This window comes from Stenella coeruleoalba, assembly GCF_951394435.1.
Source record: "Stenella coeruleoalba genome assembly, chromosome: 8".
Lineage (NCBI taxonomy): Eukaryota > Metazoa > Chordata > Mammalia > Artiodactyla > Delphinidae > Stenella > Stenella coeruleoalba.
In genome coordinates this window covers 63,753,984-63,769,278 of record NC_137154.1, presented here as the reverse complement: position 1 = coordinate 63,769,278, position 15,295 = coordinate 63,753,984, and the positions used below count along the sequence as shown (strand labels likewise).

At 33.9% G+C, this 15,295-nt stretch overlaps 1 protein-coding gene across 2 annotated transcripts in view; it reads right to left on the bottom strand.

The window, feature by feature from the left end:
* Window positions 1–15,295, bottom strand: part of TMEM135 (transmembrane protein 135) — a 249,399-nt gene that overhangs the window by 82,284 nt on the left and 151,820 nt on the right. The window lies entirely within an intron of this gene.

Sequence of the window (15,295 nt, the reverse complement as noted above, 5' to 3'; positions counted from 1 at the left end):
ATAAATAAAATTATAAACATTATACAATATGTATGTGTGTACATATATATATATATATAACACTATATATGTGTGTGTGTGTGTGTGTGTCTGTGTGTGTGTATATAGGCTGGGTAGAGGGTAACAGTGTTCAAAAAGGAATAGCCTATTTAAAAAATTATATCTAAGAATTCCTCAAGAAGCAAGTAACCTAAGAACAGAGACAATGGCTTTTAAATAGTGAAGTCAGCAGAAAAATCATAAAGCTTATTAACTATTATATCAAGATGACCAGACTTTTAAAATATAAAACACAGTCCAGTTGTCAACCAATTGTAATCAATAAGAAAATCTCCTAAAAATATAATCATCCTGTATGGGATATAGACTCCCTATAAAAAAAAAACTCCTCTAAAAGCAAGCATCAGAACACACAATAAATCTGGATTAAAGAAGCTTCCCTAGAACACGTCATATGAAACACAAAGTATATTACTAAGATGTATATGGAAAGAATCCAAACCCAAGTCCTTACCAAAAGCTTAGTTATGCCAACAAAGTGGATCTCCATAAAATTGTTTTAAATCAGTAAAATGGAAGTTGTAAACTGTGTTCTTATGTTAACAATAAGAGTGTAAATTAAACACAAGGATTGTCAATGGCCTCACATCATAGACAAATGAACAATCTTCAACTATTAAAAACTGACCACAAGGAACCATGAAAACAAAAATGGTACAAAATAGTGTTTAGCTATTTCCAACACAATTTCTAGTTGACTTAAGGAAAGTATAATAGTTTTGCTATTACAAATTGAGCTTGATAGGTTTGCCACCTTGGCTTAAGATAAGCATTATAAATACAATCTGAATGACTTAGAAATATATAAACCTACCAACCCAAAAGAGGATGGGCATCACACTCCCTGGCTTCAAACTACATTTCAAAGCTGTAGTAATCAAAACAGTATGGTATTGGGATATAAACAGAATAGAGAATGATACAGAATAAAAGAGCCCAGAAATAAACCCATGCATACACGGTCAATTGATTTATGATAAAGGAGCCATGAATATACAATGGGGATAGAACAGTCTCTTCAAAAAATGGTACTGGGAAAATAGGATGGCCACATGCAGAAGAATGAAATTGGACTATCTTACAGCACACACAAAAATTAACTCAAAATGGATTAAAGACTTGAATGTAAGGTCTGAAACCATAAAACTCCTAGAAGAAAACACAGTTGGTAAGCATAGGTCATGGTGATTTTTTAAAATCTTACACCAAAAGCAAAAGGAACAAAAGCAAAAATAAAGTGTGATATCAAATTAAAAAGCTCTACACAGCAAAGGAAACCATCAACAAGATGAAAAGGCAACCTACTGAATGGGAGAAAATAATTACAAATGACATATCGGATAAGGGGCTAATATCCAAAATATATAAAGAACTCATACAACTCAACAGCAAAAGAACAAACATTCTGATTTTAAAATGGGCAGAAGATCTAAATTTTTCCGAAGAAGACATATGATGGCCAACAGGTTCATGAGAAGATGCTCAGAATCAGGGAAATGCAAATTAAAACCGCAATGAAATATCACCTCACACTTGTTAGAATGGCTATTACCAAAGAGACTAGAAATAACAAGTGTTGGTGAGGATATGGAGAAAAGGGAACCCTTGTGCACTGTTGGTGGGAATGTAACTTGGTGCAGCCACTATGGAAAACAGTATGGAGGCTCCTCAAAAAAGTAAAAATAGAACTACCATATGATCCAGCAATTCCACTCCTGGGTATTTATCCAAAGAATTCAATGAAAACACTAACTCAAAAAGATACGTGAAGCATTATTTACAGTAGCCAAGATATGGACACAACCTAAGTGTCCATCAATGGATGAATGAATAAATAAATTGTGTTGCACACACACACACGCAGAGGGGGGGTGGGGAATATTATTCAGCCATAAAAAGGAGTGAAATCTTGCCATTTGCAACAACATGGATGAACCTCGAGGGTACTAAACTGACTTATTTTATTCAGTCAGAGAAAGACAAATACCATACAATATCTCTGATATGTGGAAGGTGAAGAAGGAGGAAGCAGAGAGAAGGGATAAGGAAGAAAGAAGGAAGAAGGAGAAAAAGAAACCAAACTCACAGATACAGAGAACAGAGTAGTGGTTGCAGGCAGCAGGGGAGTGATGGATAGGAGAAATGGGAGAGCTGCATGTTTTTTTAGTTTAAATAAACTGAATTTTTAAAAAAAGGATGGGTATCAATTACTATAAAACAAATATTACTTTTATTAATTTCTTATATAAAATCTTTCTTAATATACAAAGTATATAAAATCTAGTAGGGACTTCCCTCGTGGAGCAGTGGTTAAGAATCCACCAGCCAATGCAGGGGACATGGGTTCAATCCCTGGTCCAGGAAGACCCCAAGTGCTGAAGAGCAGCTAAGCCCATGAGCCACAACTACTGAGCCTGTGCTCTAGAGCCCGTGAGCCACAACTACGGAAACCCGAGTGCCACAACTATTGAAGCCCACATGCCTAGAGCCCATGCTCCCAACAAGAGAAGCCACCGCAATGAGAAGCCCACGCACTGCAATGAAGAGTAGCCCCTGCTCGCCACAACTAGAGAAAGCCCGCGTGCAGCAACAAAGACCCAACACAACCATAAATAAATAAATAAATTTATTTTTAAAAATCTAATAAACATGCACACACTCTCCTCCTCTCCTCTCTCCTTCTTTTCCTCTCCCATTCTCTCGCGCCTTCAAAAATACCCTATCCATGATGCATAAGGTTCATATCACTATTTTGAAAATGTAACTTAAAGCATGAGGAATAATTTTCATTTATTGACTAATCAATTATAAAGTCCAAGTGAGTTTGTTTACTGGCTATAATTTGCCAGCCAATGCTCCAGATCACAAAACTCAGTTTTTATTTTCCTCTCCTTGTATCCCCTTTGGGCAATGCCAACCTTCCCAATTTTTCAATGTTTCACTCTTTCTCTGCACTAGTCATTATTCCCCTCGCAGACTCCACTCACAAACCTCTCTAGAAGTGTCCCAGAAATCTTTCCCACACTCTCTACTTTCTCCAAAGAAAACTCCAAAGTCCCTTTCCCTCAAAATGTTGCTATGCTCTATCCTCATATGCTAAACCTATCTGTGCTCATATTAAACTAACGATTATCTTTACAAATAATACCTTTGAAACTGGGAAAGAGCATAATGTTTAAAAACTCAAGCTCTAGAATAAGGCAAATACAGGTTTGAATCTAATTTTATGTGACTTCTGATGCTTTATATAATTTCCCTAAGCCTTAGATCCCTTATCACTAAAGTGAGTATATTACCTCACTTTGAACTGTTGGGAAGATTAAATGAGACGATGCTGCAAAGTGTCAGGCATTCGGCAGATTGTTTTTAGTTTGTTTTGTTATTCATGGAAGTGATCTAGATATAAAAATCTCATCCAGAGATAGAAGCTTGGAAAAAAGTTTGTTTTTAAACAGGTAGACCTTTTGAAATCTCTCAAATTACCAATATTTGGAGCTCACCTCTTTCATAGAGCGGAGATTTAAGATATTAAAATCTGTGCAAGCAGGGGGAAACATGTAAGGAATATTAAAGTACAATTGATCAACTCATTCAAGAAATATTTACTGAACACATACTATGTGCCAGACACTATTCTAAAACTTACAACAGTATACAAAATGGACAAAGTCCTTGCCCTCCTGGAACTTATCTTCTAGTGAGGTAAGAGAAGATATTGAAATAGTATGTCAGACAGTGATGAGTTTTGGAGCAAAACAAAGCAGGATAAGGAAATAAAATGCAGGCGAGTAGGGGTGGTTGTTTTATACAAAGTGATCAAGGAAGCACAGACTTGTTAGTAGAGACACTGAGGAGATAAGGGATAAACGAGAGGACCATATCAACAGAACCAATGGAAAATTTTTGAATTTTATTCAGAAAGATGGTCAGTATTATGTCAAAGATGCTAAAGAAAGGATTTCATTTTTAGTAACATACAGTTTTCAAAGTTTTTAAAATTAATTATGCTAATTTCTTAAACATTGTAACTTCAACAGAGTGTTTTTCCAAATAAATGTAAATCTGCTATTAAATAATGAAGAAGATTTTCTCTGTGTTTCAAATTATAGAATTTTAGAGCTAAAAGAACCTTCAGGTAATATATTTTTTCATATTAGGAAACTTAGATCCTTAGAAGGTAAGTGATATATCCATGTTCTACCCTGTTAGTTGTATCTTGCATTTCCTCTATTAAACAAATATTGGTCAAATGTTTACTCTGTACCTGCTCCATAAAGAAGATATTTAAATACAATTCTAACCCTTAAGGAACTTACAGAATACTGCTCCACAGTCTAATTCTGTAGCTACTCTTTATATGTGTGGCTACTTAAAATTTTTTATAGCTTTATTGAGGTATAATTAACATATTTAATGTATACAATTTTGTTTTGACATAGGTATATATCTTTAAAATCATCAACATAATCAAGATAATGAACATATCATTATCAATAACATATAGCATTTCTGTATTATTATTTTAATACTTGTAGAATCTGTAGTGATATCACCTCTCTCATTCCCACTACTGGCCGTTTGTATCCTATTTTCTTGATTAGTCTGAGTATAGACTTATTAACTGTATTGATTTTATCAAAGAATGAGCTTTTGTTTAATTGATTTTCTCTATTTTTCTGTTTTCTACCTCATTGATTTCAATTTAATCTTTACTAATTCCTTTTTTCTGTTTGCTTTGGTTTTTTTCCCCTAGTTTCTTAAAGGTAGGAATTTAGGCCATTGGTTTAAGATTTTTTTCTTTTTCGATATAGATGTACAATGTTATAAATTTCCCCCTAGATCTGCTGTGTGTCCTAATTTTAATAAGTTGGGAATTCATTTTTGTTCCATTCAAAATACTAATTTCTGATTTTGCTCCCTTCTATGATCCATGACTTAATTAGAAGTGTGTTATTTGGCTTCCAAATACTTGGGGATTTTCAGCTATCTTTCTGTTGTTACTGACTTATTTATTCTATTATGGTCAGAAAATACTTTATACGTATGACTTGATTATTTCCAGATTTATCAAAACTTACTTTATGTCCCAGAATATGTTCCATATGTTTGGTAAATAGCCCATGTACATTTTTTTTTAAATGTGAATTCAACTGTTGCTGGGCAGAGGGTCAAGCTGCTTGACAATGTTGTTCCAATCTTCTAAATCTTTATTGATTTGTCTACTTGTTCAATCAATTATTGAGAGAAGCTATCAAAATATCCTGCTGTATTTATGGAGGTATCTCCACAATCTCTCCTCACAGTTCTATCAGTTTTTCCTTGGCGTATTTTGAAGCTCTGCTACTAGGGGCATAAACATTTAGAATTACATCTTCCTTACCATGATGAAATTACCTTCTTTATCTCTGATGATAGTCTTTAATCTGAAATCTATTTCATCTGACAGTAACTTCTGATTACTGTTAGTTTTCCATTCTTTTACTTTTAACTGATTTGGTATTTATATTTGAAGTTCACTGCCTCTAGGCATCATATTGCTGTTTCTTGCTTTTGTATCATATCTGAAAATCTCCACCTCTTCATTTGGCATATTTAGATTGTTTACATTTAATGCGATTATTGGTAAGTTCAGAATTAAATCTATCATCTTGCTATTTATTTTTCTATAGTTTCTTGGTTTTTTTTTTCTTCCTTTCTGCCTTTTTTGAATCAACTCAGTTTTTTTAATGATTCCATCTTCTCTCCATTGTTGGCTTCTTTGTTTAAAGGGTTTATAGTAAACATCTTTAAATTGATACAGTCTCCACTCAAGTGATATTATACCACTAAACATACAATATGGACTGTTACAATAGTATACTTCCATTTCTCCCCCACACCAACTTCTGTGCTATTGTTGTCACCTAGTATACTTTTATCTATATTATGAAACCACTATATTTTAAACATTTTTTCTTAAAAATGTATGTCTAAAATAGTTTTGACCTTTGTTTTGAAAGCTATTTTTGCTGGGTATCAATTTCTAGGTTGATGGATCATTTTATTTCAGTATTTGGCTCAATGAGTACCACTTCAAATGTCTTCTTACAATTTGATTATGAGGTGCCTTGGAGTACTCTTCTTCATGTTTCTTTTAAAAGGGTTTCATTAAGTTTCTTGGATCTGTGGGTTTATAATTTCCATCAAATTTGAAATTTTTTCAACTATAATTACATCAAATATATTTTCTTCTCTTTCCCCTTCCCCTTTGGGAACTCCAATTAATATATAGTAGGTCACCTGAAGTTGTCCCACAACTCACTAACGCTCTCTTTATTTTGTAAAAAAAATATTCTCTTTATTCTGTGCTTCATTTTGGATCATTTCTATTATTAGGTCTTCAAGTTCACTAATATTTTCTTCTGTAATATATATGTCATTAATGCCACCCAGTACATTTTCCATCTTACACACTCTAATTATCATCATTAGAAGTTTGATTTGGATTTTTTCCCCGTTTTCCAAGTCTCTAACTCTTCTGAAACTATGGAATTCACTTGTAACAACGCTTTTTTAATGTCTTTGCCTGCTAATTCTAACAGCTTTGTCAGTTTTGATTTGGTTTTAACTGACTGATTATCTCCTCATTATGGGTCAAATTTTCTTGTTTCTTATTGCATGCCTGGTAATTTTTATTGGATATCAGACATTCTGAATTTTACCTTGGTGGATGCTGGGTATTTTTGTATGCCCATAAATCTTGAGTTTTGTTCTGGGTCACAGTTATTTAGAAACAGTCTGATCCTTTAAGGACTTGCTTTTAAGATATTTTAGGAGGGAGTGAAGTAGTGCTCAACTTAGGGCTAATTATTCCCCACTGCTGAGATAAGACCCTTATGTGTACTCTCCCCAATGCCACATGAATCTTGAGATTTTCCAGTCTGGCTGATAGGAACAGACACTATTCCTGCTGCTGCTTGAGTGCCAGCACTCAATTAAGCACCTCTAATCCTTTCAGGTCATTCTTTCTTTGACCTGGGGTATCTTCCTCATGTGCATGCCCTAATCAGTAAACAGCTGAATGCTTTCCTCTCTAGTCTTCGGTAGACTCCACCCAGCATGGCTCCCCTCTCACTCTCCACTCTTGTTTCTTCAACTCAGAAAGTCCTCTAGACTTTGCATGAATGTCTCCTCTTTGATCCAAGCCTGGAAATTTTCTCAAGGCAGTAAGCTAGCATAATCATAGACTCATTTCATTTGTTTCCCATTCTCAGGGATCTCTGCCCTTCAGTGCCTAATTCCAGGACTGTAAAACCATTGTTTTATAAGTTTTGCCCACATTTTGGCTGTTTCAGTTGGAAAGGTAAGGATTACCTTTATTATGTCATAGCCAGAAGCAGAATGTGATTGTTTAAATTTAAATTAATTTTAAAAACTAATATTAAATTCAGTTCCTCATCCACACTAGCCATATTTCATGTAATCAACAGCCATATGTGGTAGTGGATACAATAATGGACAAGCAGATATAGAACATCTCCATAATTGCGAAAGGTTCTATTAGACCTGTCTGGCCAGTAAATGACATTTTCACTGTGCATTGTGGTAATGTTACTACACTTATATTCTAACTTTAGCTGTAAATTATACATCTGAACACATCTATTTTTATACTTTACATTTTTATGTCTAAAGCAACACATAAAATAATCATACCACAGTTTACTCATTTGTGGAAACAATACAATGTTATCTATTACATATACTGAAAGCATTAAATGAGATAACATACATAAAGTCTAATAGAGTGACTAGTACATCACAGATGCTCAAGAAATGGTAACTACTCACAAAAAATAATTTCTCTGTAATTCCCTCCCATTTCACAACCATTGCACAATACACTTAAACAGGATAAGTAATTTTGAAATTGCTATTTTCACTTTGATTTTTAATTCAAAAAGTAATGAAGGGCATGCTACAACATGAATGAACTTCAGAAGCACTAAGTGAAGGAAGCTAGTTACAAAAGACCACATGTCGTATGATACCATTTATCTGAAATTCTAGAATAGACAAATCTCCTTACAGAAAGTAGAATGGTGGATGTCTAGAGCTAGAAGAGTGAGGGGTAATAGGGAGTTTGCTCATGGTATAAGGTTTCTTCAGGGGGCAATGAAAATGTTCCAAAATTAGACTGTATGGATATGTGTACAATTCTGTAAATATACTAAAAACCCATGGAACTGACATTTTGAACTGGTAAATTTTAGAGCATGTAAATTACTTCTCAAAAACACTTAAAACTGGCTTTTTACAAATTAATACATGTACATGATAGAAACAAAAATTCAAAGTGAATGATAAAAATACAATGAAAGGAAAGTTCCCTTCTATCCAGATCTCTGGTACTCTGTATAGAATTCTGTACGTGTGTGCGTACATTTGTACAAAGATACATGCCAAACAAAGACATTGTTTTATACTTTTCTTTTAAACTTTACACACACACACACGTTTATTTCAAACAGTCTATGAATAGAGTGGATGCTACATATATTGAATACCAAAGTATACTTTGTAAACTTGCCTACCTATATCTCTGGAAGTAAATTCTTAAAACTGAATTCTCTGTATCAAGGGATAGGTACATTTTTAATTTTGATACACTCCCATCAATAGTATATCAAAGTAGCCATATCCTTACATGAGCTGTTTCCCTATGTCCACAAAAACTGTGTTTTATCAAACTGTTTTATCCTTGCCAATGTGGTGGATGAAAGAAATGATATATTATAGCTGCATTCTTCTTATGAGTGAAATTGAGCCCCACAGGTTTATAAACATTTTTGTTTGTTTTTTGGTCAGTTGGTTTAACCACTTTTTCATATCTTTTGTCTATTTTTGGTTTGTGAATCTTTTAGAAACCGTTTTTATTTTTTGAAACTGAGTATACTTATGTGAAAACATAGAATTAATTTCATTATTATCTATTTGCACCAAGAATATGGGTGGTTAAATAAAAGTAATCATGTAATGGAAATCTCATAACGTACTAAACCAAAAGAACATTTTAAGCCAAGTGTACAGAAAGTATAACAAATAATGAGAAAGTAAAGTTCATTCAGCTGAAAAATACTGTTTTCTCTGGAATGACTTTTCAGGAAGTGATAGATTTACAATACATGGATTCCTGTTAGAGAGCTTACAAAACTTTCAGGGAAAAACTGTACTATGGTTGTCAGCACTATGTCATGCAGAATTATATGAAAACTATCCCTGTCAACGCTCTAACAAAGAAACAATATCACCATATATGAATACTTTAAAAACCTAAAAATAACCAGAAATATAAAAAATGTGACTACCACCTGGTAAAGAAGGCTGTTTTTACCATCTAAGCCTCAAAATGGTTAAAACACGTATCCTGAAGTCATTTTAAAGTCTACTAGAGACCTAAACAGATGGTGCATTTAACTACTTCCTACAACAGAAATCTTCTGCTTTTCTTTAACATACTCAATTAAATGTTCTTTAACCCTGCCCAGTGCCTTTGACCACTCCTGCTTGAATGTGTCCAAAGACAATGATGCTCTTTGCTGCCTGGCCTTCATTACTCATCAAATCTGTTTCCTCCCCATATTCACTAAGCCCCCTTCCTTCCATTATGCAAATAAATACTGAAATCTTGTCTCTGTTTTCTGGAAAAGAAGCAATAGATTTCTCCTTGCTCCATGTGTACTTCATTCATATTTTAGCCTTCTATCCATCCACCCATTCATAAAAAGTTATCTGGTATCTATGTGTTACTAACACTTTGTGCCTGAGCAAAGTCAAAAGGAAAAAGATACAGAGGTAAATAAGCTCCAGACTATCAAGAGACCACGTGATCTTCAAGCAAAACAGAACAAACAAGGAACCACAAGTTCTTACCTTTGTTTATAAATTTATTTCAGTACTTGTTATATTGCCAGTGTGCTAGGGTAACAAAACTAGATAATATTGATTCTTGTTGCCCTTATGAGGTCTAGCAGAAATGCAGGCATATTAACAAATCATCCCAACACAACATGCTAGGACAGAATATTTACACCTCACCCTACAAGAGGTAGTCACCAAAACATCTAATTATATTATTATTTTAATTACTCAGTATCTATTTAGACAAAGCTTTTTTGGTTGTCTGTATACCTTTATGTCTCCACCAGAAGTTACTTAGAACACAAAGTTCCCAAGAGCAATCTCTATTTCATCTAATTCCGTATGTGGACAGATTCTTGATATACTATATAAGGTTTTTGATAATAATGTTAATTTCTATTTATAGCAACCATCTTTCAAAAAACTAAATTGTACTCCCATTCGTATACTTTGTAAAGGCTGAACTTTAGACTCTATAAGCATTTTCAACTTTTCTGAAAACACAGACCATTACGTAGCCTCTTGGGGAAGTCATTCTCACTGGACCAATAAGTGTTACACAATTTGCAATGTATATATTTTGCTTTGAACACACAACAGATCATTATCATAATATTAATTTGCTTTTAAAAATGCATCGTTTTTGAGCAGTGGGATTCTTAAGTTAAATAACTATGCATTGTTTTATAATTTTTAAAAATCCTTATACAATTCTAATCTCACATAATATACAGTACATCTTTATAATCTGTCCCTTTGTTTTGGATTAGCAGTTTTGCTTACTGAGTGTTTTTTTTTTTAAGTTTCCCTTCCTTGACAAAACAAATACGGGAAAAGTACAAAACACCTTATGGGGAATTTAGGGCCACAAACACCAGGCTATTAGTAAGGAAGAAGTCTGAGGTCTCCAGAGTAAGACTATAAACTTGATCAAGTCACTTCCATTCTTTGAGCCTTAAGCTTTTTATCTTTAAGAGAAGTTAGATCAATCTCTAGGATCCTTCAGAACTCTAAAATTCTGCGATTCCATGAGTCAAACTTTTTCAGTGTACAACAAAATTATTTCAAAGCAAACTGTCACTAATATATAATGAGACAAATCTCAAGAGTATATGTATATACTCTCATATGTATAAGCAAATGAGAGCATTTTCTCTGACTGAACTGAATGTGGGGAATTATATTAAATACATCAACAACTTGGTCCTAGTCTCTTCCTTGCACTGCTCATTGTTCTTGATTTATACCTTCAAGGTCAGCAAACAAAGTCTGGCAATATATTAACCTTGAAATTTTCCAGTTGTAGAAACAGCTATGTTAGATAGTGGCTGGGAAGTACAGCTTATATGATGGCCTGTCCTTTTATGGTTAGTAGGTAAGCTGTATTTTGTCTTCCATAAAAGTGAAAGGATTTAAAGTATATAACTATAGAAAATTTCAGTATGTAGTAATATAACCTGTAAATTACATTCCTTATTACAACACAATTCTAATTCCGCTGGCAAATTAAAAAAAAATCACAGCTTTAAATTACAACTCACTATTTAAAGGACTACAGATCAGGGTTTACACATGAAAAGAAATCAGTCTTTATTAAAAATTTAAAAGAAAATTTAATGGTCAAGTGAAAATCACCATGTGAATTCATTCATGGAACAAAATACTCACTGAAGTATGTTCTCTGAACTGGAACTATAAAAACCAACTAGACATTATCACCAAACACACACAGCACTTTATTTACATCTCTCTTATTATCATGTAAAGGAAATGCAGTTATTGGAAGTAAAGGTTGTCCAATGACTTATATTTAAAAGTTATCAAGATATTCAGCTGCTTCTTTTCTTTCCCATAGCCATCTCTCTATTTTATGGTCAATTAGTTGGTCATTAAAAGTCATTAAAAATGCAAATCAAAACAAACAAGAAAGGAAATAAATATGTAAAGGAAGAGCAAGGAGCCAAAAAGAAACCATAGGAGAGTTTAAAGTCAAAGGTAAATCAAAAAAATAAAAAGGGCCAGAGAACATAGAGAAAGAGGAAAGTAGAGGATTAAACTAGATAATGAACTACTATTGACTAACACTGCCAGGCACTGTATATTTTTAAAAATATTACCACTAATCATATAATAGCTCTTCAACGTAGGTTTTTAATCACTTCCATTTTAAAGATGAGGCAATTGGACTCAGAAGGTAAGTTACTCGCTTAAAATCACAAAATATTTAAGTGGCTGAACTAAGACTCAGAGCTAGGACTACCTGATTTCAAATTCAAGGCTTTCAATTATATCCCTCTGCCTCTAGAAAATCTTTACTGATGTTGATTTAGTAGCTACTGTGTTTCCAAGGTAGGGATAATCCCCACAATGCTTCCTATACATATATATGTATATTTTTAGTAAGTGTCATTTTAAAAAAAGAAAGGAGTGAGGCAAAATCTTTCAGAGTTCAGTATAATAATTAAAATAATAGTGTAACAATAATATCAACTGCTGCTGTTACTGAATGCTCCCTATATGTCACATGCTGTATTCAGCGCTTGACATACATCACTTTACATGATCCTCAAAATAGTCTTGTAATGTAGGGGTTATTATCCCCACTTCAGAGAAGAGGTTTAGAGAGACACAGACAATAATGGGATTGAGCCAGGTTTGGCAACCAGCTGTGATTCCAAAGCCCATGAGCTGTCATAGATTTCTCTCAAAGATTTCTTTAAAAACTCCCATTAAAGAATTACAGCTTTAACAAATTTCATTCAACTTAATCATGATAAAATAGTAGATAAAATAGTGGGTTAAGATACAGTCTCTGAAATGCAAATCAAAACTACAATGAGGTATCACCTCACATTGGTCAGAATGTCCATCATTTAAAAGTCTACAAATAATAAATGCTGGAGAAGGTGTGGAGCAAAAGGAACCCTCCTACACTGTTAGTGGGAATGTAAATTGGTATGGCCACTATGGAAAACAGTATGGGGGTTCCTTAAAGAACTAAAAATAGAGTTGCCATATGATCCAGCAATCCCACTCCTGGGCATATATCCAGAGAACACTATAATTTGAAAAGACACATGCACCCCAATGTTCACTGCAGCACTATTTACAATAGCCAGGACATGGAAGCAGCCTAAATGTCCATTGACAGATGAATGGATAAAAAAGATGTGAGATACACACACACACACACACACACACACACACACAAAGGAATACTACTCAGCCATAAAAAAAGAATGAAATAATGCCACTGCAGCAACATGGATGGACCTAGAGATTATCACACTAAGTGAAGTAAGTCAGAAGGAGAAAGACAAATATCATATGATATCACCTATATGTGGAATCTAAAATATGATACAAATGAACTTATTTACAAAACAAAAAGAGACTCACAGACATAGAAAACAAAACTTATGGTTACCAAAGGGGAAAGGAGGTAGGGGAGGGATAAATTAGAAGTTTGGGATTAGTAGATTAAAACTACTATATATAAAATAGATAAACAACAAAGTCTTACTGTATAGGACAGGGAACTATATTCAATACCCTGTAATAAATTATAATGGAAAAGAATATAATATATATATATAATATATATATATAAACATGTATAACTGAATCACTTTGTTGTATGCCAGAAACTAACACCATATTGTAAATCAGCTATACATCAATAAAGAATTAAAAAATAAAAAAAGATATAGTCTCTGTGTTAAAGAGCTCACTATGTACATAATGAATCAGATTTAAGAAAAGCAGAGATGAAAAAATTCCATAATCCTCAAAACTTCTATAAAATATTTATTCTAATAAAGAAAAACAGATCTAAGAAACACATTTTTTAAATCTTGAAAATAAGCCACCTAAATATTGCAATCAAAAACTTAAAAAACCTTACATGTTTACACATTAAGTGAGGAGAGAAAAAAGTTACACGAGCCAGTTTTCTAATATGTTTACATTAACTATGTAAGGGACCATTCTTTACCCTAATGCTGCCAAACATCTTACTTTCGCAATTCAGAAAACAAAACAAAAATACCTCCCATGTCATTCAGCACACGGAGGACAGAGAAAGGTTTTATATGGACTCAGAGCAAAGTTAAAGCTGAAAAAACATTGTGCTTTCAGCAGGGCAAAGTAGACGGGTCGCCTAAGTGAAACCTCATTATTATAAGTAGACAACTTGTAGTACGTTAGTTATTTTCATACAAAGGGTGGTATTCCCATTAACCTCAAATAAGAACCAGGCTTAGGGTGACATTATGTTTTTCCCTCAGAGACACTACAAAAATAAATAAGAGCTTCCAGATTACTTCAGAGAGGTCACAGCAGGGCCACATACAAACAGCACATGGCAGCGCTGCAATTCAGATTTTTGTCATTTGATGAAGGTAAGAAAGACCATTAGCGTGAGGGTTATTGTAATTCTAACTAAGGTGGCCAGTAAGAGAGCACTCACTGCTTCACCAAACCACACTGTGCCGTAGGCAAAAGGCAAACAGCTGCCCTCCAGCTGAGTTCCACATGTTCGAGGTGTCCACTGAGAACTAACTCAATCCCAATACATAATCCACAACAAAACAGTCATCAACAGTAAGTAGTCGGATATATATATTCTCTTTACGGTTGTTTTAAACACAGCATATGTATCGATATCTATTCACTCATGTACTGTAAAACGGAATGATAGTTTTCCCAAATGGTGTGTCGTGTGCCCACACTCAAGTCATCTGCCGGTTCTTTGGGCACATGCTCATTCTGGAATTCATTTGAGAAAATACCTCTGTGATTAGGCATGGCTTTGCTCATATCTGCCTTGGTTCTCACTATTTCTATCCAGCTGCAGATTCCTCTCTGCATACTCAGTTCCCACTGACTACCATTTCTTCAGGCAGGAAAGGTTCAGAACTAAACTTTTTTTCTAACGAGCATTTTAAAAAGGCTTAAAGCACAATGAAAGTGGGCATTACAAAAAAAAAAAAGGAGGGCAGGAGGAGTGCATGAATTCTAAATCAGATGAACTGTGGAAGACGTTTCAATCACCTGCTCCAAACTTATTCCACACAAAAGATTCTTTCCTTTTGTGCTTCCCCAGCTTATTACATCAAAGCAACACAACAGATCAAGGTCTCTCAGCTGTGCTGGGTAACCTTAAGAAATCTTCTGTGCTCTTTTTTCCTCCCCAGTCAGCAAGACAGATTCAGTATCCAGTTTATCACTAATAAACATAATGATATTGAGATACACAGTTTTTCAAAATACCTTCAAAAGTTATTTTAACGGTACATAGATAAGAGAATGATAAAAGAATTAAAAATCACTACTG